The sequence below is a fragment of the Canis aureus genome, unplaced genomic scaffold, assembly GCF_053574225.1.
Source record: "Canis aureus isolate CA01 unplaced genomic scaffold, VMU_Caureus_v.1.0 ptg000439l_RagTag, whole genome shotgun sequence".
Taxonomy (NCBI): Eukaryota; Metazoa; Chordata; class Mammalia; order Carnivora; family Canidae; genus Canis; species Canis aureus.
Genome location: NW_027554617.1, coordinates 1 through 6,813, shown reverse-complemented (window position 1 = coordinate 6,813; position 6,813 = coordinate 1). Strand labels below are relative to the sequence as shown.

General features: G+C 40.2%; 1 pseudogene; it reads left to right on the top strand.

The window, feature by feature from the left end:
* Positions 1–2,441: 2,441 nt before the first annotated feature.
* LOC144310122 (18S ribosomal RNA) lies at positions 2,442–3,396 on the top strand (annotated as a pseudogene).
* Positions 3,397–6,813: the final 3,417 nt, after the last annotated feature.

Below are 6,813 nucleotides of genomic sequence, written 5' to 3'. Positions count from 1 at the left end.
CATCTGTCGAGACGTTAACTACGGCTGAATTATCCGCTATATACATGCAAATGGCGCTTCCATATTCTTCATCTGCCTATTCATACATGTGGGACGAGGCCTATACTATGGATCCTATGTATTCATAGAAACATGAAACATTGGAATTGTACTACTATTCGCAACCATAGCCACAGCATTCATAGGCTATGTACTGCCGTGAGGACAAATATCATTTTGAGGGGCAACTGTAATCACTAACCTTCTCTCCGCCATCCCCTATATCGGAACCAACTTAGTAGAGTGAATCTGAGGTGGCTTCTCAGTAGACAAAGCAACCTTAACACGATTCTTTGCATTTCATTTTATCTTTCCATTCATCATCGCAGCTCTAGCAATAGTACACCTCCTATTTCTACACGAAACCGGATCCAACAACCCCTCAGGAATCACATCAGACTCAGACAAAATTCCGTTTCACCCCTACTACACAATTAAAGATATCCTAGGAATCCTACTCCTGCTCCTAGTCTTAATATCACTAGTTTTATTTTCACCAGACCTATTAGGAGATCCAGACAACTACACCCCTGCAAACCCCCTAAACACCCCTCCACATATCAAACCTGAATGATACTTCCTATTCGCCTATGCCATCCTACGATCTATCCCTAATAAATTAGGAGGTGTACTCGCCCTAGTATTCTCCATCCTAATTTTAGCATTCATTCCATTCCTCCACACATCTAAGCAACGCAGTATAATATTCCGACCCCTCAGCCAATGCCTATTCTGACTTTTAGTCGCCGATCTTCTCACTTTAACTTGGATTGGAGGACAGCCAGTTGAACACCCTTTCATCATTATCGGACAGGTCGCCTCAATTCTATATTTCACCATCCTATTGATTCTAATGCCAACAATTAGCGTTATCGAAAATAATCTTCTAAAATGAAGAGTCTTTGTAGTATAATCATTACCTTGGTCTTGTAAACCAAAAATGGAGAGTAGTCGCCCTCCCTAAGACTCAAGGAAGAAGCTCTTGCTCCACCATCAGCACCCAAAGCTGAAATTCTTCTTAAACTATTCCCTGACACCCCCTACATTCATATATTGGACCACCTCTACTGTGCTATGTCAGTATCTCCAAAAAATCCTTCTTTCCCTCCCCTATGTACGTCGTGCATTAATGGCTTGCCCCATGCATATAAGCATGTACATGATATTATATCTTTACATAGGACATGTCTAGTCCAATTCCACAACCCATTGATCCTCAACAGTAACTAGATGCATATCACTTAGTCCAATAAGGGCTTAATCACCATGCCTCGAGAAACCATCAATCCTTGCCTGTAATGTCACTCTTCTCGCTCCGGGCCCATGCTAATGTGGGGGTTACTATCATGAAACTATACCTGGCATCTGGTTCTTACCTCAGGGCCATGACTCTATTTATTCCAATCCTACTAATTCTCGCAAATGGGACATCTCGATGGACTAGTGACTAATCAGCCCATGATCACACATAACTGTGGTGTCATGCATTTGGTATCTTTTATTTTTAGGGGGGGAATCTGCTATCACTCATCTATGACCGCAACGGCACTAACTCTAACTTATCTTCTGCTCTCAGGGAATATGCCCGTCGCGGCCCTAATGCAGTCAAATAACTTGTAGCTGGACTTATTCATTATCATTTATCAACTCACGCATAAAATCAAGGTGCTATTCAGTCAATGGTTTCAGGACATATAATTCTAGGACACACGTGTGTACACGTACGTACACGTGTGTACACGTACGTACACGTGTGTACACGTACGTACACGTGTGTACACGTACGTACACGTGTGTACACGTACGTACACGTGTGTACACGTACGTACACGTGTGTACACGTACGTACACGTGTGTACACGTACGTACACGTACGTACACGTACGTACACGTACGTACACGTACGTACACGTACGTACACGTGTGTACACGTACGTACACGTGTGTACACGTACGTACACGTGTGTACACGTACGTACACGTGTGTACACGTACGTACACGTGTGTACACGTACGTACACGTGTGTACACGTACGTACACGCGCAAGACATTAAGTTAACTTATACAAACCCCCCTTACCCCCCATAAACTCATGTCATCTATTATACACTTATTTATGTCCTGCCAAACCCCAAAAACAGGACTAAGTGCATACAATACTCACAAGCTTTATTTAAATTGTATACAAATGTATTGCTACTCTAGTTAACTTAACACAACAGTCTTACACGCATTCGATCTCGTGGTCTATCTATAGATAGCATCCCCTTTTTTTTTCCTCTCATATTTACTATGTATTTTATTTATTATACACACTACAATTTCAGTATAAGTTAATGTAGCTTAATTAATAAAGCAAGGCACTGAAAATGCCAAGATGAGTCGCACGACTCCATAAACACAAAGGTTTGGTCCTAGCCTTCCTATTAGTTCTTAGTAGACTTACACATGCAAGTCTCCACGCCCCAGTGAGAATGCCCTTAAAATCAGCAGTGATCTAAAGGAGCAGGTATCAAGCACACTCTTAAGTAGCTCATAACACCTTGCTAAGCCACACCCCCACGGGATACAGCAGTGATAAAAATTAAGCCATAAACGAAAGTTTGACTAAGCCATACTAAAAAGGGTTGGTAAATTTCGTGCCAGCCACCGCGGTCATACGATTAACCCAAACTAATAGGCCCACGGCGTAAAGCGTGTTTAAGATACCTTTGCACTAAAGTTAAAACTTAACTAAGCCGTAAAAAGCTACAGTTACCATAAAATAGACCACGAAAGTGACTTTATAATAATCTGACTACACGATAGCTAAGACCCAAACTGGGATTAGATACCCCACTATGCTTAGCCCTAAACATAGATAATTTTACAACAAAATAATTCGCCAGAGGACTACTAGCAATAGCTTAAAACTCAAAGGACTTGGCGGTGCTTTATATCCCTCTAGAGGAGCCTGTTCTATAATCGATAAACCCCGATAAACCTCACCACCCTTTGCTAATTCAGTCTATATACCGCCATCTTCAGCAAACCCTCAAAAGGTAGAATAGTAAGCACAATCATTTTACATAAAAAAGTTAGGTCAAGGTGTAACTTATGGGGTGGGAAGAAATGGGCTACATTTTCTACCCAAGAACATTCCACGAACGTTTTTATGAAATTAAAAACTGAAGGAGGATTTAGTAGTAAATTAAGAATAGAGAGCTTAATTGAATAGGGCCATGAAGCACGCACACACCGCCCGTCACCCTCCTCAAGTAATAAGACACAACCATAACCATATTAACTTAACTAAGACACAAGAGGAGACAAGTCGTAACAAGGTAAGCATACCGGAAGGTGTGCTTGGATTAATCAAAGTGTAGCTTAACTAAAGCGTCTGGCCTACACCCAGAAGATTTCATTACTTATGACCACTTTGAACAAAAGCTAGCCCAACTAACCCCAAACTTAAGTATCACAGACATATAAAGTAAAACATTTAGTTAAATAATAAAAGTATAGGAGATAGAAATTTTAATTGGAGCGATAGAGATAGTACCGTAAGGGAATGATGAAAGACATCTTAACAGTATTAAACAGCAAAGATTACCCCTTTTACCTTTTGCATAATGAACTAGCCAGAAACGACTTAACAAAGAGAACTTAAGCTAAGCTCCCCGAAACCAGACGAGCTACCCATAAACAATCTAAAAGGATCAACTCATCTATGTAGCAAAATAGTGAGAAGATTTGTGGGTAGAGGTGAAAAGCCTAACGAGCCTGGTGATAGCTGGTTGCCCACAAACAGAATTTTAGTTCAACTTTAAATTTACCTAAAAAAAAACAAAATTTTAATGTAAATTTAAAATATAGTCTAAGAAGGTACAGCTTCTTAGAATCAGGATACAACCTTTATTAGAGAGTATATACTAACATCACCATAGTTGGCTTAAAAGCAGCCACCAATTGAGAAAGCGTTCCAGCTCAACAAACAATATAACTTAATCCCAATCATATTACATCAACTCCTAATTATACCTCCTGGGCCATTCTATTTAAATATAGAAGCAACAATGCTAGTATGAGTAACAAGAACTATTTTCTCCCCGCATAAGCTTATATCAGAAACGGATAGACCACTGATAGTTAACAATCTGATAATATCAACCCAAAAATGAAATACTTATCTACCCTATTGTTAACCCAACACAGGCATGCATTTAAGGAAAGATTAAAAGGAGTAAAAGGAACTCGGCAAACACAAACCCCGCCTGTTTACCAAAAACATCACCTCCAGCATTTCTAGTATTGGAGGCACTGCCTGCCCAGTGACACTTGTTTAACGGCCGCGGTATCCTGACCGTGCAAAGGTAGCATAATCATTTGTTCTCTAAATAAGGACTTGTATGAATGGCCACACGAGGGTTTAACTGTCTCTTATTCCCAATCAGTGAAATTGACCTTCCCGTGAAGAGGCGGGAATGCCACAATAAGACGAGAAGACCCTATGGAGCTTTAATTAACTAACCCAAACTTATGGATACTAAATACCTACAAGGCATAACATTACACCATTATTGTGGGTTAGCAATTTAGGTTGGGGTGACCTCGGAATATAAAAAAACTCCCGAGTGATTAAAATTTAGACCCACAAGTCAAAATATAACATCACTTATTGATCCAATAATTTTTGATCAACGGAACAAGTTACCCTAGGGATAACAGCGCAATCCTATTCAAGAGTCCATATCGACAATAGGGTTTACGACCTCGATGTTGGATCAGGACATCCTAATGGTGCAGCAGCTATTAAGGGTTCGTTTGTTCAACGATTAAAGTCCTACGTGATCTGAGTTCAGACCGGAGTAATCCAGGTCGGTTTCTATCTATTATATAACCTCCCCCAGTACGAAAGGACAAGGGATGTAAGGCCTACCTCACAAAGGCGCCTTAAAACTAATAGATGAAGTCAACTCAATCTAACCAGTTTATCTCCTCATAAGCCCGAGAAAAGGGGCTTTGTTAGGGTGGCAGAGCCCGGTAACTGCGTAAAACTTAAACCTTTATTATCAGAGGTTCAATTCCTCTCCCTAACAAAATGTTCTTTATCAACATTATCTCTCTTATCATCCCAATCCTTCTTGCCGTAGCCTTCCTCACCCTCGTTGAACGAAAAGTCTTAGGCTACATACAACTTCGAAAAGGGCCTAATATCGTAGGCCCCTACGGCCTCCTTCAACCAATCGCAGATGCAGTAAAACTCTTCACAAAAGAACCTCTACGACCACTTACATCCTCCATATCAATATTCATTCTAGCCCCCATTCTAGCTCTATCACTAGCCCTAACTATATGAATCCCTCTCCCAATGCCCTACCCACTCATTAATATAAACTTAGGAGTCCTATTCATACTAGCAATATCAAGTCTCGCCGTATACTCCATCCTTTGGTCAGGATGAGCCTCAAACTCCAAATACGCTCTAATCGGAGCCCTCCGAGCAGTAGCTCAAACAATCTCATATGAAGTAACACTAGCAATCATTCTCCTATCAGTCCTCCTAATAAACGGGTCATTTACACTATCCACACTAATTATCACCCAAGAACATATATGACTAATCTTTCCGGCCTGGCCCCTAGCCATGATATGATTCATTTCTACTCTAGCAGAAACTAACCGAGCCCCCTTCGACTTAACTGAAGGAGAATCCGAACTAGTTTCTGGATTTAACGTAGAGTATGCAGCGGGTCCTTTTGCCCTATTCTTTCTAGCAGAGTACGCAAATATCATTATAATAAATATCCTCACAACAATTCTATTCTTCGGTGCATTCCACAACCCATTTATACCAGAACTCTACTCTATTAACTTCACTATAAAAACCCTCTTACTAACTATCTGCTTCCTATGAATTCGAGCATCATACCCTCGATTCCGCTATGATCAATTAATACACTTATTGTGAAAAAATTTTCTACCCCTAACTTTAGCCCTATGCATATGACATGTTGCCTTACCCATTATTACCGCGAGTATCCCACCCCAAACATAAGAAATATGTCTGATAAAAGAGTTACTTTGATAGAGTAAATAATAGAGGTTTAAATCCTCTTATTTCTAGAATAATAGGCTTCGAACCTAATCTTAAGAATTCAAAGATCTTCGTGCTACCAAACTTACACTATATTCTACAGTAAGGTCAGCTAAATTAAGCTATCGGGCCCATACCCCGAAAATGTTGGTTTATACCCTTCCCGTACTAATAAAACCCCCTATTCTCACTATTATTATAGCAACTATCATGGCAGGGACCATAATCGTCATACTAAGCTCGCACTGATTACTGATCTGAATTGGATTCGAAATAAACATGCTAGCCATCATCCCTATCCTCATAAAAAAGTATAATCCACGAGCCATAGAAGCCTCTACAAAATATTTTCTTACACAAGCTACTGCCTCAATATTACTAATAATAGGAGTCACCATTAACCTTCTTTACTCCGGCCAATGAGTAATCTCAAAAATCTCAAACCCCATCGCATCCATCATAATAACCACCGCCCTAACAATAAAACTAGGCCTATCTCCATTCCACTTCTGAGTTCCCGAAGTAGCACAAGGAGTAACACTTATATCAGGAATAATCCTACTAACATGACAAAAAATCGCACCTATATCCATCCTATATCAAATCTCCCCATCAATTAACACCAACCTTCTTATACTAATAGCCCTCGCATCCGTTCTAGTAGGAGGCTGAGGCGGACTAAATCAAACTCAACTAC